The sequence below is a fragment of the Aphelocoma coerulescens genome, chromosome 14 (assembly GCF_041296385.1).
Source record: "Aphelocoma coerulescens isolate FSJ_1873_10779 chromosome 14, UR_Acoe_1.0, whole genome shotgun sequence".
NCBI lineage: Eukaryota > Metazoa > Chordata > Aves > Passeriformes > Corvidae > Aphelocoma > Aphelocoma coerulescens.
Window position 1 is genome coordinate 13,896,865 of NC_091028.1, and position 24,121 is coordinate 13,920,985.

The following is a 24,121-nucleotide window of genomic DNA, read 5'->3' on the forward strand; positions in this document are numbered from 1 at the left end:
AAGGGCTTTTCCCATATGCAGGAGAGCTTCTAATTTAAATGAGTACCATTAACTCTGGTTGTCTTCTGGTTGGTTCTTAGTTTAAAATTAACTAAGCATATGACTGAATTTTTCTCAGAGTGGGTTCCAAAAGGATCCAAGGGGCAGGAGGCTGTGGTGAGACTTGGCAGGTAGAAGGGCTGCCCCTGTGAAGCCTGCTTGCTCCAGCTAGAGTGCTCTCTCTCACTTTAACACTCACCCTGTTGCCACCTTAAAGATGTTTCACTCAATCGAAAAAGATGTGGTGCAAAACAAAAGGTACCAGGTTGTGCCAAGATGTATGTGGGAAGGGTAGAGAGAAGCACCAAGAATTATATGCCCAGGGACAATCAGATTTGTACCATCTTTTTTCTATTCTTTTCTATTCTATTTGATCATGGTTTGCCAAAATCAACACCACTGATTTTAATACAGGTGCCTTTGTTCCCAGAAATGGTCTGAATGAAACCCGGCATTATGAATTCTTTCCCACGTCGTACTGAACCTTGGGAAGCTTTCCATGCAGCAGGTAATCCTTTTATTATTTATTTTTTCTTTTCCTGTTTGCTGTTATTAACTTTCTCTACCCAGCTTTGTTGTAGGATTTTGCTGTCCCACACCATGGTGTGACAGAGGGGCTGTACCTGTGTGAGATGGAGCCTGTAAACCTGACTTTGGGTGCTAATGTATCTTGGAAGGTCCAATCCAAACAATATCCAAGATGTGAATACTGCAAATTCTGCATGGAAAGGCTGCCAGACTTAGAAGAGTCAAAATTTGGGACCAAGGCTGAAACAGAAAAAGGCTTTGGAAATCTGCAAGTTGCTTTCCATGCAAGCCCTTCAGGCACATTCAAATGCAGAATATGAGGACTAAGTGCAAAAACCAAAGTAATGAAAAAAATTGCCTCAGTTTCACTGTTCCTTTAAAACTTGAATCTCAGCCCAAGGTCACAAATAGGTTCCTCACAGGTTTATAGACCTATAAAGAGATCCTGGGCACTGTTTTAAGTAAACCTGGACTTACTGGTGGCTTAGTATTAAAAAAATATGTGAAATCTGTGGTTCTGTGGAGTTCCAATGTGAAAGCTGACGAAACTTGTTAAAAGGGAAAGGTGGTTGGTGGTTAATCACATACCTGAGGTGCAAGCAATGAGGGTCCCTCTTAGAGAGGTTTTTTGGGACAAGTCATGTCACATCCTTCTGTATCGGGTTTATCATCAGTAATGACAGGATGGGAGGATTTCTCTGCCCTACCTGCCTGCCTTATTTGCAAAATAGTTTGAAAATCCCCAGAGAGGGTGTAATAAGTGTTAAAATTACTTCACTTAAAGGCATTTAAAGTTTCTGTCTTTGGAGGCATAGGAAATCTCACCTTTTATACAGTGAAGAGGCAGCAGCTGACCTATTAGTTTGCATCCTACATATAGTGATCCATCAACACCAGGATCAATTTCCTGAAGGTCACTAGCTCTTTTAAATCCTGCCATCCTCTTTGAATTCAGACAGTGGGGATTTGGCTTCTCTCTCCCTCACCTGCATTTTCCCTTCTTTCTCTTTTGACAAACACAGGCATTGCAGCTTTAAGATTTTAAGACCTTTCCCAGACGGAAAAGGTCATTTGTCTTTCACTACTCAACACTTCCTTCATGAGTTCATTTAAACATTGCTAGGCATCAGAAGAGCAGAACTCAGCTGTAGGGTTATCTGTGTCTTATTCCCCTTTTGTGTAGGTGGCAAAACTGATCTAGAACAAAACTGTTTGGTTCCCATAGCAATTTACAACGTGCAGCGACCATAATACTGTACTCTTTCCACTCCTTATCTACACCTGTTATGTCTTCTTTTGCCACACAGCTAAGAGCTGTAACACTGGCACTATTTTGAATGGCATCAAGCAGGCCACTTTCCCAAGTTTCCTGCAATCTCTCCGTGTTTTTGGTAAGGACAGGATGTATTTTTAATCTAAGGAGCAAAAAGCAAATGTTTTATTAGCCGCTCTCAATTGGATTCTCAATGAAAAGTTAATTAAAGGAGTGGAATGAAGAGATATTATAGTGCATCTACTGATCTTGGTACATTATTTATATGAAATCAGTCATCAAAATTAGTCATGTGCACTATCTTGCTGTGTGTGGTCTGGTTTGAAATGGTGTGTTTGTTTCCATTCAGCTCCACTGGATACAGTTAAGATACACATTTGATGTGTTATGCAGTTAGATCATATTTTGAAAGTTTATTATGCTCTCTATCTCTCTGTATCTGCAGGCTCGGAGTCAAGGGACCATTAAAAGCTTTCAGCTCAGCCTTGCAGTGTGCCTGAGATGAGACAAGTGACAAAAGTCATCCTTTCCCGTAAATTAACAGGCGCAGCTGGCGCAGGGCTGGCTCCGGGCTCGTCCCCTCCCAGCCCTTTGCCGAGTTTCCCTGCCGGGTGCTGGTGCTGGCCTTGGCTGCTGGGGCCAGGAGAGCCTCAGCCCTGTGGCAACAGTGGCTCTGTGAGAGCAAGGGCCCTGCTGTCCCCCTGGCAGTGGCAGTGGAGGTGGAGGAGCATCCCTTGCACCCAGCCCCAGTCCAGTGTGCAGAGCGCTGCCTGCTCCACCAGGAATGAGATCCCTCTGGCTCTGCTGTTAGAGACTGGGAAACTCTTACCCCCTGCAGGTACCACAGCGCCTGCTTTTTTTAACTTCTTCTCACTTTTCTTCTTAGGACGTGCTCCAAGAAGAATCAGGGCTTACAAAGTAATTTCTGGGTGGTCAATGAGCTGCTCCTTCCCTCCCCACCTTGTCCCATCCTCTCCTGCAGAGAGAGCAGATAGAGTTACGGATCCCAGGAGAGGAGAATAGTTTAATGATCCCTCCTTAAGGTCACTGTCAATGCTGTTGCATAAATTGACCTACTAGGGGCTTCTGTGAGAGCAGTGCTGTTAACTGGACACGGAGGGGTGTAGTGTTACAGAGCTGTGCATGGAAGTCGCCCACTTAAATCACGGAAGCATTTTAATTGACATTCAGTAACTCTCCTTTTCTAACAGCTGCCTTTAATAGAGTGAGCACCACTAATGCCAGTCATGGGTCTGCTCTGTGCTCCCTGCCACAGCTCCTGCTTGAGCTGCAGGGACAGCTCTGTGCCTGAGAAACGCACCTGAAAATATCATTTATTCACTGCAAAGGGCAAATGGAAGAACACAGCCACTCATGTGCTCAACACAACACGTGCTGTGAGCAAGTGCAACTCGGATGGGAAGAACCAGGTTAAGAAATAAGAAATAAGTGTCCATGTTGGCTGTGGACTGCTCAGCTCTGGGGTGACTTGAGGCTCTCTGTGAGTTTTCCCTGGAAGATGTGGAAGAGTTTGCCTGCTTGTACTGGGGAGAAGGGAAAGCCATGCAGGGAGGTGGGGAGGTATTCCAGCTGATCCCCTTTCCCTTGAGTGCTTCCTCACCTTTCCTCACTGATGTCCTTCAAACCTATTGCATTTTTAACTTGTGAAAGGCTTTTTAAATTTCACATCAGCATCTCCTTGTTTGAAGACAACGCACTTTTGGAGACACTTGCTAATGTGGCAATAATTTCATGTACTCCAGCTTTACTCTAAAACAGCAAATCACCAAATACTCTTTCACCATCAGACTGCTTTGCTTACTTCTGGGCAACTTAAGAGTTGATATAAGGACATGACAGGAAATCCATCTTGCAGGCTCAGACCGGACATATTGATCCTACAGAATGAGGATTAGTGTTCTTGAGCATCTCTCCACTAACTAAAGCAGCAGGAAACTTGTCTATAGCTGCAAAAGGGGAAAATAAAGAGGAGAGCAAACCCCAAGACAGGGCATTTTAGTCAGGTGAAAGTCTAAAATGTATTTTAGACCAAGATATGTTTCTGCTCTCTGAGTATATTTTGGAATTTTTTTGTCTTGAAAATCCTCTTGAAATTTCAGTGCAACTTCCAGCAAAGCTAAGAACCAAGCCACAGTCTAGATCATTTCCCCCATTTTATTACCTTTTCTCATTATTTTTCTGGTTACAGTGGCTGAACCTGGGGTCAATGTCTTCAGGTTCTCACGGAGGCAGGGTTCACTCTGTGTTCCAGAATGAACTATAGCAGTAAGCATATCTCTTGATCAAGGAGGCATCCCCTCTGACTTTTCTCACAAGATATTAATAAGAGAGAGGCATTATCAGATTCCATTTAACAGGTGTGTGGAAGAAGGGGAAACCTCATAATCATTTAATACCTTCTGCAGGAACATCCTTCCTCAGCTTTTGCTAATTAGGAAGATGAAGCCATTTTCTATTTTGTTTCCTATTTAAAGTCAAAGACAAAATTCAGGAGACAGCCACAGCAATTTATTTTTAGGTTTTGCTTTCTTCATGCAAAGGAATGCCAAGGTAACCTCACAGGGTTTCATTTAAAAACAAGAGTTCAGAGGAAAAATACCATGGCTTTGGCCCACTGTCTCTATTAGTTTATTAAAATATTAGTCTTGTAGGTGTGTTAGATTGATTTACCTTCCATGGTGTTTAAAAATAGCTGTGAGAATAATGGGCTTCATCTAAAATCATTAACTGGGACATTACTTTCATTTTTTAACCACAGAACAAAGTGTCACAGCCAGATAAAACAAGCCAGAAAGCATTTGGAGTGCGTACAAACAGCCAGAAATTTTTATATATATACCTTAACCATGGAAAATCCTGGAAGGTATCAGCTGTCTTCCACTGCAGATTGGTCAGAATCCCCAAGAAAGGTCAGATTGTTCAAAGTGGCTGGTATTTGTAAATATAGGCTCAGTTATTTATCATGGTTGGCCTGCATCCCCACAATGCTGAGGGACTGCATGAGATTGCAGAGGTGAAAGGATGGTTCAGTCTAACAACTGCAAATAGCTGCAGCTCAGCAAACTTCTAAATCATGACATTACCAAGCCAGAGAACTGCCCAGCTTAAGTGCAGGTTTTAATCCTTGTGGGGTTATGGGATCCCTTTTTTTTGGAGGGGTGCATTTTATTTTGATAAAGTTTAGTTCCCTGTGTAATGCAATCAAACTTTAGGGCTTCCCTTCCAAGTTTCCCTTATGAGCTGTGTCGTCTTTATCTGGTTGTGTCAGCCAGCCCCTCTGATGGAGTTGTTTTTTTTTAGCTATAGGACTTGGACAGGGAAAGAAGAAACTGGGGTCATATGAGGAGAGGAACTGGGAAGAAATGTGGATCCAAGTTCATCAGGGTAAATGCCCACCCCTTTTTGCTGAATATTTGGTAGGCGAGTGACCCACCATAGATCAAGAGGGAGAAAAAGAAGACATTTCTGATGAAAAGGAAAACACTGATAAAACTTATGGGAAAAGATAATGGCAGTGACCATGGCCAACAAGAGCGATAACTCCTGTAAACCAGCATGAAAATCCAGGAGATCTCTCTTGAAGAAACCACCCACATCTTCCAGTTTTACTGGGCTAGTCAGGTCTCTGGGGAAAAGGAGCTTTCTGCTCACCTGCAGGTCCCAAATCAGCAGGGAATGAAAGACATGGAAAGTTGGCCCAAACAGCCAAATGGAAGGAAAAGGCCCTTGCAGTCATTTCAGCCTCGTGGGAAAACTCACATTTTGCCCCAGAAGCAGCAGGCAGGGAACAGCTGAGCTGTTGTTTCTTTAAAGCAGTTTGGTTTGGTGTGGGATGCCCTTTGGAGCACGGCTGATCAGGCCACGTATGAACACGGTGTTATCTCTGAACAGCTCATGAGCCTTCCTGAGCAGAGAGCCTGGAAACAGCCCTGATGACTGGCCCTAATCCTAAAGCCTTCCCTCGCACAGATAAAACCCCCTACAGTGAGAGGGACAGAGGAAATTACTGATATTCACTCATCTATTTATATTTAGACAAAAGATAAAACAACTTGGAACTGCCATGCCATGTCCATGGCGAGGCTCCTGCAAACATGTGAGTGCTTGCAAGGCTTCTCTGCACAGGCTTAACTGGAAATGGACTTGGGATTTTCCAGCAGAGTGTACTCCCTCAATGAAGGAAAGCTAGGTTTGGAAAGGAAACAGACTGGTTTTTTCAGGGTGAAGTTACTGAGAACCACCATTTTGATGGAAACAAAAGATTCCCGTTGAATTTGTGTTTTTATAAAACTCTAAACAATTCCACAGACATGAAGCATTGTCACCTCGTGAGGACTGCAGGCACCTTGAAACAAATCTTTGCAAATAGGATGTTCTGATGATATCAGGGCAAAATCACTCAGGATTTCAGTTTCATAGGAAATTTCAATCTTTCGTCTTCTTTTTCAGGTAAGGTACAAAAAAAGGAATAGTCAGAAGATTGCAATATCCCTGTCTTCAAAGGGAAATCCCAGGTTTCAACCAGCTTTGCTAAACCTCCCTCTACTCTTGACTGGCACTGGGCCTGTGCCAAGCTAGGTGCCTGAAAAATTTTATGGAATTACCACATTATTTCATGATCTCTTCTCCCACCTTCTTACTTTGAGCAGACACTTCCTCACAAAGAACACCCATTTTGTCAGGTGATAGAAAGACACGTGAGAAGCAGCACCTCTTCTCTGTGTCCTGCCCCATGACACAGCATGGCAGAAGCAACCTTTGACCAGTCACCTGGACATGCTCTGCTTTTCACCCTCATGTTATTGTTGTCAAGCGAGTTGGACAGAGCAACTCCTGGCTTGATTGTGTTTGCGTGGTTCTGAGTGATAGCTCCAAGAAGCAACTTCTGACTATTGCTGACTGCCCTAAAAAGACTTTTTAAAGGGTTTTGGTATTGGAGGAGACATTAGCAATCATTTTTCAGGTAGTGTTTCAGCTATTTTACTAGATGCTTGCAGAGACTGGACAGCCTTGCTTATGTTAATTTGCCTTGGTCAGATTGTTGTTGTGCTCTCAGTGAAGTTCCCACCCTCCCTTTTCTCTCACCTTCCCCCCAAGTCTAAGAAAACAGGCCCTAGACCAATAACCTGTGCTTGGGATACTCAAGATATGAAAATCAAGAGTGACAGCTCCCACGCCATGGGACACCTGCTCTGCCAGAGCGGCCTCTGCAGGGTAACAGTTTTCTTCAGGATGGTCTGAGAGGATAGCACGGACCTCTGCAGGAATGCAGTCTCACCACAGAGTGGGTCAGGGTGGAAGGACCACTGGGGGTCATCTAGTCCAGCCTCCCTGCTCAAACAAGAGTCCCCAGAACACACTGCTCAGGACTGTGTCTGGACACCTTTTGGATATCTCAGGGAAAGAGACCCCACAACCTCTCTGAGCACTGTTCCTGTGCTCAGTCACCTGCACAGTAAAGAAGTTCACAGATGTCTTCAGTTTCTTCTCCAAATGCCTAGACCTTTAACATAAATACACAGCCAAACCACTCCAACCCAGCAATTCAGAAATCCAATCTAATGATTCCAGTTTGCCACAGGCCTCACCAAACGCGAGGCCACAGCGAAGCTTTCTTCCCCAAGAAGAGATGAGCGAAGAGACTGGTGACAGATGTTAATTGAAGTGTAAAAATCACCTCTGGAAAGAGCTCAGACATGTCGTGGAGCCTCCCAGTATACATTTATTCCCTTGGAACTTGCTTGTTGGTCCTACAATTAGCATGGAGCCTGGCCCTGCAGTGCTCAGTGTACAGGAGGTGGCATTAAGGAGGGCCTGTTTTCTTAGACTTGTTATTTTCCTCCTTTCTATCTGCAGCATATATTTATGTTAATTGGAGCAATACATCTGTCCTCAGAGTTTATCAGATTCAAGGAGATAAGATATTGCCATCAAAGCCTATTCTGAGCTGCGAGCTCCCCAGTAAATCAATGTAACATGAATTAAGATTGCCTTGAGATTGTCTCTAGAGCATTTCATCTGCCCATATCTGGAAAGAGTTTCTAATCAGAACTCTGTAAAAAACTGGCTTTAGGAATTTTCTCATGCAGCTTACAAGCTCTGTGGTCTCAAACAGGCTTTAATTACCAGGGCTTCAATGGCAGCAATTTTATGATGTCTCAGAAGTGAAATGGTTTATACTCTGGTGATAAGGACTTCATAGGAGCCAGTAAAACACAAAGCAGAATTCCACAGCAGGAGATGGATTTTTTAATGGATTTCTACAGATAATTCTTAGCCTTTTCCACCAACACTGAAGATACATAATGTGTTAATGGGCACTTACAGTTCTTTATTTTCAGTAGTTTTACCTGGTGCTCCTACCTTTCACTTTGCCATTTTTAGACACAAATTCTGTCCATTTGAATACAAAAAATGCCAAGCATGCTTCCACCTACCACAAAAAATCTACCTTTTAGGACAGCACAACACAAGCCCTGCCAGAAGCTCCACGTGGATCATAGTGGTTGGCATTCTGCACTCACATGCTGGCCACAATGGAAGGTAAATACGGAAGGGTGGTCTTGCATGTCAGAGCTGAAGTAAACATGTGGTAGCATTGGGGTAGGTGAAGACCACCAGTATATACAGGAATAACTTCAATTATCCAGTGCTGTTGACTCTGGATCTCTAGAAGGATAAATATTTACCACTCTAAATGAAATCTATATGTCATTTAAGTGTTTGCTGCAGTCTGCCTAGAGTAAAAGAAGAGTAAAAATTGTGTAATTATCAAGTGATCCTTGAACTAGAAAATTTCCTCTGTGCAGACAGGTGCTATTTTAAAATTCTACTGCCTGCAGAAGTCCTCATCTCAGTCTCATCAGAAAAGCTCAAGATTGTCTAACTGGTGACATTGTTCTCCCTGCAGGCACTGGGCTCCAGGGCATGCCCTAATAACTGATGAACCCTAAGTCCTGTCCTTGCCTTTGCCACCAGTTTGTGGGATGAAAACAGGGGAACAGTTTGTCCTCTGTGCTAGTGCCAACATTACCTGTGAAGTGCCAGCCAAGCCTTTGCTCAAGGCCAAACAAGGCCATGAGATTTGGGTGCAGGTGCAGATGAGTCCAAAGCACAGGAAAGAAGACAAGTTTGACTCTTGTGGACTGTGACTTCCTCCACTTTTGCGGTGAAATGACTCCGCGTGCTACTACGAAGCGAACAATAACAGCACAACTTTTTGCAGCTCAGTTTTACTTTGCTGGAAGGAGTGGGTCTGACCCAGTCCCAGCCTGGACAAGCCTCTGTCATGTGAAGGTTGCTTTGATTTATGCCTGCACTTAACAGGATCCAGGTGGCCCAAGGAGAGCGCTGAGTCGTCGTCGCTCCCCGCTCCAGATGAGCGCCGGGTGTTTCTCGCCAGGTCACTCAAGCAGCAATAGAACGTTGGCCATTCCACAACGTTGTAAATCAGGCTGCAACCCCCCGCGTTTGGAACAGCTCATGTCATTGCCTGGGGCAACACCGCAGACACGGCTTTATTTGCTTTGAACAGAATTAAAATGAGAAATAAAAACGCTGCTTTTGACAGCAGCTTAATTTTAAATAGATGGCGTATTAAATACCGTTTCTTAGGGCAGTGGGTTAATTATGCAACCTCTTTCCATTGCATCTTGTTTATAGGACTGGACTGAATCACCCCTGCTTGTTGTGCTTCACATCTCTCAGGGCTGGATTTCATTTTGGCAGAGCAGTCAGCCCTTTGCAATATTTTGATACACATCACAATGTTTTTGTCTGCAAAGCCATGTTATCAGACTGACATTCTCAGAAAACCTCTGGGCTGAGTGGGTTTCTGGAGCTTGGCAGCTCAGGCATCTTTCTGTTTACCACCTTCCCAAAAATACGGGTTGTTGTAGCGAGGATAATTGATTGTACTCAAGAAACACACTGGTTTTACTACAACTTCCTTAACCCTTTTGCTGGTTTGGGCACTTCTGCAACCCACAAATTCTTGTGTTTCTATAAAATGAGTATTTTTTAAAAACAGATCTGTGGGGAAGCTCCGAGTGACAGGCAAGCTGTGTATGTTGATTTTTTTGACAAATGGGGCCTTGCTAATTAGTATCAAAATTTAGTTGATCTGTCTGGTCATAGATTATGAAGTTATTTCTCATAAGCTAAAAAAAAAGCAGTTGTTTAAAAAAAAATTAAAGAAGTGGAAGACAATAAAAATACCTGAAAATCATATGGCTATGGGCCTTTATATTGAAGATATATATCATTTAAATGATCTAGAAAGCTGTTCTTGAGTGCCAAGAGCAGCAGCAGAATGTCTGTTCGTACACATATGTACCCACTAATGTTTCTGACCCTTTTTACTGGGTACCCTTCTCTTTTAGGAGCACAAAGTACATCGAAAGGGCCTCATTTTCACTGGCTGAAGCTCAGTGTATATTTGCACAAACCAGCTTGTATCAGAATTTGGCCCTGAAAAGCTTTTTTTTCCCCCAATGATACATAATAAATCTTCCATCTGAGGGATTTTCAGACACGCTCCTACTTGACTCAGGAGTAGTGTTTATTGGAAAAAAACTTTGATGGAAAGGGTTTTTTTCCCCCATCAGTAAAATGTGGTAGCGCTAAAATAATAATAAAAAGTGAAGTTTGTGAGCTCATGTTGCTTTTGGGGGAATTTCATTTCAAAAAAAGTAATGAAAAAGTTCCAATAATGTTGAAACATCCTAAATTAGCTCCATACCTGAAAAAAAGTCAGATATATTATTTTCTTTTGAACTTCTGTCATTTGTTCTTAAAAATTAACACTATATTATATATTAAAGTATAACACATCCATGAGGGAAACACAACTTTTAATTTCTACCAAATCAAAAATTTTCCATGTGAAGGAAAACAAATTTTGCTCTGAATGGGAATGTTATAATTTCTGGAATCCCTCAATCTCTGTGCAATGAAATTCACTGTTTCATTTTGTTCTTGAGCAAAATTATTGGTGCGAAAAAGACTCCCAAAAAGAAAACAATGTATTGATTCATCAAGCAACCAATTTTCTTCCCCTGGAGTCCTGCTGTCTTTTGGGTTCTGACTTCACTTGTTTTGTTTTAATTTAAATACCTCAGTTAGTATTTTATGGAACGCTTTCCTCTTCCAGATTCAAGGTCTGGTGGCTGAAATTTCAGAGAATGCACCAGTCCATTTCCTTCTCTTGACCTCAACATGTTTTCTCTTGAGGTTTGCTTATGAAAGTTGTGTGTGCAGTTAATCAGCAAGAAATTGCCCCGGTGATAGATAAATCCACAAGACTTTCTAAATTTTAGAAAAGTAAAAATGCTCATTGGACGTGTGACATTTCCTCCCGTGGTCACAACCTGTGGTTCTCAACCACAATTAAGAATGTTTTTGTTCACGTTACTTCGCAGGAATTTGCTCTGTGCTGTGTAACAAGTAAGGAATGGTGGGTCATAAGCAAAATATCCCCAAGTAAATCCTGTCAAAAACAATGTACTTGTGGAGAGCCACTGCAGGAGAAAATGTGGAGGACAGCAGACCAGTGTCACCTGGTTGATCACCATTCTCATTAAACTACCAGTTCATTTCCTGAGGAGACCCTTATGCTAGTTTTGGGTGGATATGGGGAATAAATAACTGATGGTTCTGAGCCAGTAGCTTTCTTCCATCTACAGAAGACGGGTGTGATCACACAAGTGTGGATCCCCTACAGTTCCTCCACTAGCAAGAAGAATTTGCCAAGGCATAGGGTAACAGCTTTTTGTCCTTTCTGGGGGAGTGATCTCTTGGAGGGGAAAAAATGTGGGACATGTTCATCCAAGAATGGCAAATGACTTTCAGGAGAAAGCTGCAGTACTTTGTTTCAAAGCTGAGATTGCTCCAACTACACAGCAACAGGAAGGGTTTATAAACAGGAGATAAAGGTCAGTGTCTAATTGATGTGACAAGACTTTCACCCTGTCAGAAAGAAAAAAACCAAAATGAATGAAGAACCAAACCAAAATAAGAAAGGCACAAAAAGCCTTGAGGTGCTTTTCTTCTGTCTCTTGACAGGTCCTTCAAGCTCCACATCCTGTGACTGTGGATGTCTCTCCCTGTTTTAGAGTGCTGTACTTACTGAAAAATATCAGTCTTCCTCAAATGTAAAGAAATAGGCAGCCTCTTTCTGGAGCCAAAAAAGGAGCTTGTTTGAAAGTATCTCAGCTGTGGGTAGGTGTGGAATAGTTCTCTCCAGACCCCCGCTTTCCCCCTCGTTTCTAGTAGAGACCAACACTACAGGGAAAGACAGCACACAAATGAGAGATCTGTGGTGAAAGACAAGTCCAGGTATCATGGCCAGCTTGCATCAAATGAAGCTTCTGCTAGTGCCATCTAAGTGACTTAATGTTAGTATGCCTTTCTCAGTCCTTGGAGCTGGGTATCAGCAGCTTCCAACAGATTCCTTCCATGCATGTCCCCTTCTTCTGCCCCCAGTACTCACCTAAATAAATTGAGAGAGGATGGAACTTCACAGCTTGTCACCTGAGAGTCAGCCAATTTTCTCTGCCCATGTTTTGAGATGAACAGAGACAGAAGAAAAAAAGTGGAGAAGGCTACACACCTAATCTAGGAAAAATACTACAGCCAGGGAAGAGTCAGTGCTGTGGGAGAGAGAGCCAAGAGCAAAGATGCTGAGGCTGGGACTGCCAGTCTGCACTGCTGCCCTCTCTGCTCCTCTTCGCTGTGGCAGCTGGGGGAAAGGCAATCCTCACAGGAGGCCACTGCACCTTCTTCAGGTTGTGCCAATAAACCCAGGCTCTGAAGGGTGACTTGTTTTTCTGTTTACTGTTTGTTCTCAGTCCTCTCAGTCTTCCCCAAACTACTTCACAGGCAGAATTTCAAGGGCAAAGCATTTGATTTTTCCAAGTACTGGAGTTTTCTGTGATCCTGCTCCAGTTTGAAGTGGTGTCAGTGGATGCATTAAAACATTCCCTTTTTTGTGTGCTTTCCCATTCTGCTTTGGCAGCAGACCGGCTTAAAAACCGAGAACTGATCCTTCCAGTTGTTGTTTTTGGGCAGACAATGCAAGCATTGTGCATTGCTTAAATGGAGCAGATTCCCATTGTTTACACTTCTTCTTGTGGCATTGTTAGGCTTAAGCAATTTGTCTGCTGATAGCCCCATATTAGGAGTTCTCATTTGCAGAATCACTGGAAGATATGATCAGAACCAGATCTGTGGTGGCAGTCCACATGTCACTGCCAACTCTGTGGAGTGATAGCCTCATAAAAAGGCCACAGGGTGAGCTGAGCCAGAGATATTTGCTAGTCTGAGTGGCACTGTTACGTATGAATGATTCACATCTGTCGTGAAAGCAAGCACTAAACGTGAAGAGAAGGTAGATAAGGAGAGAGATGTGACAGTACTACCAGCTGGATTTTCTTTCTTGGACTTTGGAGTCTCTAAGCTGAAATCCATTTGACTTCTGTGTGACATAGTAATAATAATAATAATAATAATAATAATAATAATAATAATAATAATAATAATAGTCCCTTAAGCCATTTCAGGTGTGTTGGTATTTGTTATCTGCTTTGAACTCTTAGTTTTGCTTCTTTCTCTAGAGAAGGGCATGCTGTGAACAAGGGCAACTTGATATGGCTTTCACTTTGGAAGTGCTTTCTTGGAGCTTTCCACTTTCAAGGAGCTTCCTATGAAGCCATGCATATGGTCTAATTAAAAGCTTATGTGGCTGAGGTAGATAAATAAGGGGAGGTTTTATTTGAAAAGAACACTTGCTGCATTTTGGCAAGGCTTTTACCTGAAAGACATTTTGATTTCCCACATCCCACAAATGTTTGCACCTCCGTGCTGGCCTGCATACAGGCTGTGCTACTTCCTGTTCCCAGTCATTTCTGACACAGGATCTGTCTTGCTGCACTCCTGTTTACGTTTTATAAGCTTAAATTCTGCTTCTCACCAACATGCCTTGCCTGTGATCAGTCCCTGCTTATAGCCCACGATGAAGAGAGCTCACCTTGAGCTTTCAGGCTCTGTTTGTTGACCTTGGTCTGCAGGAGGCAAGGATTGCTGGAGCATAGCAATCCTTTCTGGGAAATAACTGTCTGTGACGGTGTCACACAGATTTCCTTGTTTAGCCCCATCTTCACAGCTCATTACAAGTGCAAAACCACTTATTTAAAATACAACTGTGGCCTGTTGCATTGCCATTTATTGAGAAAAATTCTGTTTTCTGAGCACTAGCAGAAGTTACATGGAGTGTGGCACCTCTCCACAGTATCAGCTCCCAGTGTCATTCCATGTGGAGCTGACACCAGCAGCGATCACTGCAGCAGCCTGTGTCTTCCTCTTTGCATTTGGCAAAATTATAAGGAATTGGTAACCAGCCATTGTAATGGTCTCTTCTGGAATTTTCCATGCTGGGCGTATTCCTTTGCCTGAATATTTTGAGGAATGTTCTAGCAAAAATAGCTCCTTTATTTTGAAGGCCTAAAACATGATGAAAAAATAATGTGAACAACTTTAAAACAGTTCTTGCAGTTATTTCATCCATAAGCTTGCAGTGCTGTTTTCCTTTGGAGCAGGAGCTTGCAAATGAGCTGGGTATGTCACCTGGGGACCAGGTTATGGCTTTCCAAAGGAGACCTTTTGAAATCCCTGAGCATTGCTGCCTGCACATTCTCAAGCTGTTAAACTCTTTTGAAGACAGTGGCTTCAGCAATCAGACCCTGCATTTGGAAGTGCTCTTCGAGGCTGACCAAGACCATTCAATACTGGGTAAGGAACAAGGAGTCTTTCACTACTCAACAGACCCTACTGGAGGCAAAATGAAGGTGAAACCAGGAGAAGAAAAAGGCAGGCTGGGGTACAGCAGCAGCAGCAGCAGCAAAGGATAAAGGTTGGATGGGTTAATAGGCTCTTGAGATGCCACTATATCCCTTTCTGAATTTTCTCCACTGGTGTCTGCCACCTTGCAGGCTGCCAACAGCTCATTTTCCTCATCCCCCATCGGTACCTGCCCAGAGAGGAAAATGCTGCCTATATTCTGATATCAGCTGCTCTCTTAGCTCAAAAGGTAGAAGTATACCCTGTTTCTCTCAAAGTCCAGTCTTACTGGTTGGGTAGGTGGAACTCAGTAGGTTTCCACCAGTGGGAACCCCTGTTTTTAAAATTTTTCCTCTTAAAAACAAAATAACAAAACAAAACCAATGGTATTTTGTTAGCAGACGTTAGAAGAACTGAATTGTAGTGTCTGGCATTTTGGCCTCTAGCACTATTTGAGAATGATATTGAGGAAATGAATCATGGTTTGTGCTGAAGGAGGCTGCTGTTAGCCAGACCATTGCCTCACACGTCCTGGGAGATGGAAAACAGACAGTGAATGAGGCAGGGACCTTGGTGAAGAACACAGAGGTTGAGGGACCTTAATCCCTGACTGACGAGAATCATTGACTTTGTCCTGGAGTGTAGCAGGGACCTCTAATGTGATGCTAGAAAAATGATTTAGAGGAACCTTTCCATATTACTTCACTTGTGGTAAATCCCTCCTTTACTAAAAAACCCTGACACACAGAAGGATCCATCCTGTCAAAAAAAACCCCCACAAAACACAACAAAACCAACCAGAAAAACCATGCTAAGATCTCACTTAGACCTGGAACTACAAAGGTTTGTATTCGTACTTTTCTACTTTAGTCCTATCAAAGTACAGGATATTTAATCAGCCCCTACGTGATTCACATTAGGAAATATGACAAGTTTGGGCTTAATCCTTCTAGGCCTTATCTCCCAGAGCTGTTGTAAAAATTAACTGATGGTTGTGGAATATTGTCAAACTACAGTAGCAATATAATAGGAAACTCAAAGAATATGAGAACACACCTTGGTTCAGCACAATGCTTGGATATAGGGAACAGTAGATAAGACCTGAAAACACAGTTGAAATCACAAGATTACAAGAGAATACAAACCACACATGGATTCAGTGAGACCCAGCCACTCTGTGATAAATAGAGTGAGAAAAATAGCACGTGTTGAGATAATTCATAAAAGTTCTATAATGGGCACACAGAAGGGCAAATAAGAATTGCACATGAGGCTCCAGTGGGCATTTGCTACTGTGCCAGCCTTGGATTTTGGTGGTGTAAACTGTGGGGGGTGGTTATTGCAGGAAATGTAGGGATTTTGCTGCAAGCACCGTGGAGTACCTCAAGGTGACCTGAATCTGTTGGCACACAGAGGACTCCCATGTGATGCTGTTCCACAACCCAGGATCTACAGCCCTCAGGCACTACAAGCCTGTGCCTGTGCTTTATTCCAGCCCCAGAGGAGCCCATCAGCTGTGGTCTTGTGAGCCATTGAGGCATGATACATTTTAAAGAAAGTTTCCTCCCTTTGTGCAAGAAACATCCCTGCAAAGCTGAGGGACTCCTCCGTAGCTACCCAGGGCAGTGCAGAACAAATTCAGGCAAGGAGAAGGAAGGGCTTTTAGAAGATGGGACTAAAGATGGGTTGGTATGGCCTGAAGAGGGTTTAGGAAGACCTTTTCACAAAATAAATGCAATTTATTTTCTCATGCTAGACTTCCTTGTCCCAGACTTTTCATTCACCATGAGCCAAAAGAGACCAGAATACTAACCCTCAAATTATTGGCAATTTGTTCAGCTCTCTAGAAAAATGCCTCCAATAAACACAAACCCTGCAAGTCAGTGTAGCATTAAATCAAACCTTAAAAGATGAAAAATGCTTCTTTCACTGTTTTATCTGAAGCCAAAAAGGATATTGCTTTACATTTTTTTGAAATAGAAGTGCATAGCTTTACTGCTGCCTTCCAGCATCGAGGGATGTTCCCCCCGGTAAGAGCTCATTAATTTGAGAGTAGGCTTGATTAGACTAGAACTGAACAAGACCGAAACATTTCATTTCATTCTTTCACACTAATCTCTTGGCAGAAAAAAACCCCTTTTTGCCCATCGCCCCCACTCAAAACAAAAACAAAAATAAGAGTTCCCCCTCCTTCAAAATCTGTATGGACCACAAAATAGCCTGAAGGGCTCTTTTGTTATTACCATAAAATGCATTACACAAGGGAATAAAATAGCTGTTGGTAGCTCAGGTCTATGGGATACTAGTAATCCTATATAATTGCCAACTTGTGGGGTGATTGGTGAAAGAAACCTTAAAGCCTTTTTATTTTATCTTAGTAATGATGAGGGAGTTACCCAAAACATATGAATGCATCTCTCCTCCTTTAAACCATCAAAGGTTCAACAATGAATTCCTTTCTTTGAGAAAGCTGGGCTTTAGTCTGCCATGAAACTCAATCCATGGCCCTCTCATTAATTTTGCTAAATAGATTAGCCAATTGGAGTTGCTCCTTCAGAGGGAAGCAACCTCCAAAACAAGTTTTTCCCCATTCTCAAGGTGAGATGTTTTGCTCACAGGACATCCTTTCAAGTGCACTGGAGTACTTTTAGACTGGATTAGCTGAGGCAAATGGATTAGTCTTTGTAGGTATTAGAACCAAGGGCCTTTAAGAAAGGAAAACAAGGTGCCTAGTTTCACCAGTATGCCACTAAAAGCTACTTAGTGCAAACATCCGTAAAACTGTCAAGAATGAGGACTTGTAAAAGCAACTGTAAGCACATCCTCAAGCTAATTGTGAGACACACATTTACACAGAAATATGCAAACTGCAAACACGGGCTGAATAGGGACCGTCACACACGTATCTGATCTCAGGGAACACAAGGAATTTTTTACCGGTGTTTCGAAGGACACTTGAAACGCTGCAGCATCTGCTCATTTTTCTTCCAAGCAAGTCATTTGATTAAGGCATTAATCCTCTCACAAAAGTAAGCCCGAATGACTCTCCTCTCTACTGCCTTTCCAAGGGTCCAGCCCAGGGAAATGATGAGTTTTGTAGAATGGGGGAATCCACACATCAGTGGCAACGTGCGGCCATTCACGGTTGGGCCTGAGACTCACTCCTTCATTCACTTCTTGCCCAAGAGTGAAACAGTAAACCAGCAGGAGCAGAATGCTTGTGTGAAGCTCAGAAAGTGACTGAGGAAGGCAGGAATTTAAAATAATTCTTTCTCCTAAAAGGCTGCCTCCCTTATCCCAACAAGCATTGACTTGACTTTGCGTTAGTGAAGGACATGTTCCTATTCCTATAGAAAAGCTTTAAAAATACCCCAAACCCCAAACTCCATAATTTAGATGGATAGGCAATACACACCACAAAAAACCCACGCAGAACAAGAGTTAAAATACAGCAGTTATTTGACCTTCTGCTCAAACATCCAAAGGTTATTAATCTCTGTAGAGGGTTCAGACACGGAAGGAGAAACCCTGGCATGCCAGCAGGTCATTAAAACATATTATGCACCTCCCCAAATTACTGCTCCTCACATGTCTCGTGTCCTTGGCTGGAAAGGAGGCAGGAAACGCTTCCATGAGGAACATCCTACTACGTCATGTTTAAAGGGTGTTTTGCAATTATTCCACTTCCTCTCTGGTCTGAAGGAACCCAAAGTGCAATGCTTTTCCCTTTTCTTTCTGCTGCACAGATCGAGGAGGCCCTTGATTGAATGAATGCCTGTTCTCATGCAGAGGAAAGGACTTACTGAGTCTTCCTTTTCAGGGACTTTCCACTTTTCTGCTTTGTCAGTTGAAATATTCTTTTTCCAGTGATGCTGGTAATCCTACTGATGTTACACAGCAAAGAATGTGCTGAAAGCCTGTCTCATTACCCATCACTGTGGGTAGCAGCCTTTTTCCTGAGTGGGTATAGTAATATCATACTTAAATGACAGTATCAAAGTTGATAATGGAAGAAAAGGAACCCTTGTGAAGGGTGGTTAATGCTTGGTTTTATTGACTAAAAGCATTAAAAGGATGAGAATGAATGGCAAATACTAGAAAATAATTTCTTGAATATAAAAATGCTTGGGAATTATTGTGAATCAGTAAATATTCTACTTAAAAATTCCATGAACGAACATGTATGCTATGTTGGGAGAGTAACACCTCACTGAGTACCTGTAAAATTCTGTCTCTTTTGCCAGCTGGGTGAAAGCACACAGAAATGACACATACATTTGAGAATGTGTTCAAAATACAATTTTCCTTATCTTTTTCATGAGCACTATAGAAATGCCTATGAAATTCACCCAGACACAATGATCTACTGTTCAGTAGCACCCTTCATTCAAGGTCTCACAATTCATTACAATAATTTGCAGAATCTTAACAACTCCCTGAAGAAGAGAGAACATTTTTCTGATCTAGATATGTCCTTTTGGCAGCTACAATGGGAACAGTGCACTTACCCTAAGGATGTCATTGGACTTTTGTCTGCTTTCAGAGCTGAGCCTGCCACACTCAGTGGGCACAAGGGAAGCTGTAAGTGCCTGGACCCCTTCCAGAAGCACTGAGATAATCTTCAGGGATTTTATTCATGCAGATATAAAATGTTGATATAAATTGTAAATGCTGTTTTCAGAAACACAGAGCACCTACACATCCCACTGTGAACAGCTGGAGCCTTGGGTGCTCAGTACATCTGAGAACCCAGGCCCTTGGCACGCAGCATTCCCTGATGCAACCTGCAGGCTGCACTACCTTCCAGAATACAACAACTGAAGCAGGGAAAGGGGCACCTTTCACTATGCCAGGCTGCTCAGAGTTCCATCCAACCTGGCCTTGGACACTTCCAGGGATGGGGCAGCCCCAGCTGCTCTGGGCACCCTGTGCCAGGGCCTCACCATCCTCACAGGGGAGAATTTCTTCCTAATATCCAATCTAACTCTGCTCTCTGTCAGTTTTAAGCCATTCCCCCTTGTCCTGTCACTCCAGACCCTTGTCTGAAGTCCCTGTGTAGCTCTCCTGTAGCCCCTTCAGGCACTGGAAGGTGCTAGAAGTATTCCTGGAGCCCTCTCTTCTCCAGGCTATCCCACTGCTTTGTGTGGTACAGAAAGCTGCCCTCCACAGCACGTTCACATCAGTGCTTTCTCTAGGTCTCAGCTCAGTTAGCTGGAGAGGGAGCACCTTGGGAAAAACAAACAGTTTTCATGCAGCCAAGCCATCAGTGCTGCTGGAAGTCCAACACAATACCTTATTCCATGCCTTGTCTAACACACCTGCCACGTGTTTGTGGGGTGTGAAGAGCAGCTTCCCACTGTGACACATCAGGGTTTATGCTGATTCTCATTGCTGACCTGGGTGAAAGAGGGAGAGGCCCTTGGTGATACCCTGGAAAGCTGTCATGAAGCTGCTGTCCAGTCTCAGAAATTTGCACCCACTGCAAGGCCAAGGAAAGCAAGAAGTGGCACATGCAGGCTGACGAGGAGCACAAACACACTGCACCAGGTCTGCTAATAGATCTGATCACAGATCAGGCCAGCAAGCAGGGACAAGTGATAGCAAAGTAACGTGAATGAAGGTAATGAAAACAGACTGGAAGCAGATTTAGGATGAACATAATTAGAGTTAATGTTAGCACTGAAAGCAGAGATTTGGGGGTTGGTGGTGCCTGGGGCTAGTTGGCGTTTATCAGCATAGCTTGACTGTCTCTCTAAGTGGGGTTTTGTACCTGGGAAGGGATTCTGACATTTTGTTCACAATTGGACCACCTGCTCATGTCTCATCAGCTAAAAAGAGCTTAAAGGCTTCTTAGCACACGGGAGGTATGGATCAGGCATGCAAAAATATTTTAGTCTTGGATGCAGCGTCTCTTAGCCATAGCCACAGAGATAGGTGACTCTTCTTTATGTCTTTATTCACCATAATGAAGGCATAAATATCTAAATGAAGCCCATTTCTAGCTAGAAATACTTGAAGAGATCCTTTATATGTCTGCAGCTAAAAGCATGCTGCAGTGCTGGGATGCACTGAGCTCTCCTGAGCTCTCAGCTCTCCGTGCTTCTCCCCCACCCCTAACCCCAGTGATGTTGTGGTGATCAGCACAGACCAAGGGCCCCACCATGTGTCTGCTCTGATGTGTCCAGTGCCAGTCTGGGGAGTGTGTCACAGCCTCACTTTGGAGTGTAGCCTTGGCCATTAACAGGACAATATATTGAATATGCTGTGTCTCATGCACGTTTGTTTTGCTGTTTGTTCTAAATGTCCAACTCATTCCCTGAGTACTCCTGACCTGGTGCAGTGGGCAAATCCTTCTGGGACAATGGTGGCCCGTGCCCCACTGCAAACACAAGTTGGGACAGGATGGTGACTACCTGCTTTTGGGACCACACTGGGTTCATGTCACTTTTTTCTCCCTTCAGGGTATTTCTTCCACTTGAAGCTGCTGTGATACTCTCATTTAACAAGAAACCAATTATTATTTTTTTAATCCAATCATTGGAAAACTGGTATGGGATAACAGTTCTAGCCTTGGCATATTTAACAAATGCACTAGAGCCAAACCAGGTAGATTTGGTTATTTATTTCTGTCAAGGATTGAACAAAAACTTCCACTTGAACCCTTTGAGTCTCTCCCCTCCTCCTTTCCTCTCCTCTCCTTTCTCCCCCCTACACCCTTCACCAAAGTTCAGCTCAAGTTGATGAAGAATGTGTATTTTTTGAATGGTAAATGCCTGGCAGGCCTAGGAACTATCTACAAGACAGGTGTGTGGCTCAGGCAGCTTCCAACTCCCTGCTTGGGACTGATAGTGCCTTTGTAAGAAAGCAGCTTCAATCCTGTCCTGGAAGAAACATTCCTGCCCGTGGGGGACAAGTGATTCATTCAGTCAGTGAGGTCAGTCCTGCTGCAGATCTGCCTAAGCGAAGCTGCCAGCTCTATTGAACTTAACTCACAGTCACAAGCCATTATGGAATTTGTGTTTTCTACCATTTTGCAAAATGGTAGAAACTGTGACCTTGGACTAAGCTCAGGTCTGAAATTCAGCATCACCAGGGTGAGCCACTATCGCAGCTGGAGTGGGAGAGTAGGGTGTGACAGCAAACCAGCCTTCAAGGGAATGAATCTCCCCAGGACTGAAAGATAGCGGGAGAAACGAGGAGGAGGTGAAGAACACCTTGAATCAATCAGCAAAGTTTGTGATTACTGATTCCCAGCGGGGTCTCTGTGCTGTGAGGGGATTCTGAGCTGAAGGGGATGCTCAGGTGCAAAGGGGAGGGAGTGGGGAGGGAGGAGACCCTAAAACGAGAGTGACAACTGGAAAGCTGTACAGGGTGTGTGATGAAAGCACAGCTGCTGGTGGGGAGGAGAGGGTGTCTCCAAGCACAGGGGATGTGTCACCAGGGGGTTGCAACAGAAAGGAGGAATGTGTAAAAGGGAAGGATATAAAACTCTGGGTCACAGACCCCAAGGCGTTGCTGGTGGATGTCTGGGGCTGTCAGGAGTTTGCTCACATCCCTCCTCCAAAGACTGCCTGAGAAGTGTTTTTGCCTCATCTCTCACCACCTGCCAGCTCCTTTGCAGGAGGACTGTCCCCACAGCAGGTGCCCTCCCTGGCTTGCCTTTCCTCTTGCAGTGGAAAACCTGAACTAGCTGTGGGCTGCAGATTTTTTTTCTGGACTAAAACTGTTGTATAAGGCTCAAAAGTAAAAAAATCCCCAAACAGTAATGTCACTTAACAGAGGTCAATGAGGTTAAAACATCTGAGTCTTTCCTGATTTTATTAATTTTCCCCATGACTCTGAATTATCTCTAACTCAGTGGAATTACAGTAGAGATGACCATTTTTGTTGATTTTTGTCAACTGAAGAAAATGCCTTTTTTAAGAGAGCTTAGAGTATTTTGAGGATATCTTGCTAGATAAATTATTTATTGCTGGGCTGCCCAAAAGCTGTGTGGGACTGACGAGATGCCTGGGAGGAAACTGTATGCAGGTCTGACCTTAAGAGTCTTGGTGCTGAGAGGGCTACACTAATGTCAAAGCCAGGTAAACATGGTTCTGCTTTCTAACTAGGGTAAAAAATTTCAAATTAACAAAGACACTGAAGCAAAATCAAACCATAAGATTACTTAAATAACTGAAAACGTGAAAAAGAGAAATCAACTGGGACAAGCAGGAATTTAAGGAGCTGTTTGACCTTCCAGCTCTATTCAGTTGAGGAAACTTTCCCCATCACAGTTTGATTTGTCTTTCTGGATCGATCGTAACTCCCCGGCAATTTTCTCACAGCAGAGATTTTCTTGGAGACTTTGGCTGTAGTGTCTCAGGAGTTTAGACACTCTTGCTTAGAGAGCCAATGGTGACCAAACCAGAACTCCTTGTGATCACCATTTAAAGAGACAACATGTGATGTGATTTATATATAAGATACTTTTCAGCGTCCTTGGAAGACCTTACAAATGCTTCAGACTCCTGTGCCTACCCAACACCCATTACTGCCTGCTCTCCTCCCTTAGAGGTTTCTTATACATGCCCAAATGGGTCCATGGGAAACAACTGGGCAAAAAGGAGTACAAAATTTCCAGATTTATGTCAAAGCCATGGGATGCAACAACATACGGGGACTTCCTGGCTGAGGACACTGGCCAGGCTGGTTTGGATCAGAAGAGCCTTCCCTTTCTGCTTCGTTGGAAAGCCCACAGCTTTTGTGTCAAAACCATAAGGCTTCCTTGTCCTCTTGACCCCACTGTCAGAGCTGTGAGCTTTGTTGCCTTCTCTTTCTGAGTAACGAGGAGTGTGTGTGTCATGTTCCTTGGCCATGTGTAGGGTGGTGGTGGCACAGTGGCTGCTGGGTCATCCTGTGCCTCCTGTTGTCCTCTAAGCTCAGGGACTGATAACTATTGATATTTTATAGTGTAATTGTTGGGGTCAAATCCAAGCCAAGTGAGTGACGTTAACAGTGCTCTGGGAAATGTGTGTCTGAACTTGCTGTTTCATCATGATGTGAGTCAATGAAAGTCACATGTTTTGCAGAACTCTAAGAAGAATGGAAATGGAGAAGAAAAACAGGAACTGGCTTTAGGGAAGTTTCTTTTACCCACATTTCCGGAGCAGACAACCACAAGACGCTGTATGACATCAATTTTGGGTTCAGAACCTCTACAGGTGTCTAAAAACAAATTGTTGCCCAATAAAATGGAACCATTCAGACAAGCTTCTCGTGCATACCTTCAGAGTTCTTTAAATATCTTTGAACCACTATTCCTTAATCCCTCTACACCCTTTGGGTCACATACACAGCACCAAAATAATGGTTTATGATGATCATTGAGAGCAAAGTTTTGTGCTTGTAATACATCTGTAAGGGTCAGAATTCACAAGTCATCAA

General features: G+C 43.4%; 1 long non-coding RNA gene across 2 annotated transcripts; it reads left to right on the forward strand.

The window, feature by feature from the left end:
* Positions 1–172: 172 nt before the first annotated feature.
* On the forward strand, positions 173–23,900 carry LOC138118490 (uncharacterized). 2 transcript variants are annotated; one of them, XR_011155170.1, is made up of 3 exons: positions 173–297; positions 454–547; positions 23,767–23,900. It is a non-coding gene; the product is annotated as an uncharacterized lncRNA (long non-coding RNA). The 2 variants fall into 2 exon arrangements; XR_011155171.1 differs by lacking the exon at positions 23,767–23,900 and adding an exon at positions 8,772–10,070.
* Positions 23,901–24,121: the final 221 nt, after the last annotated feature.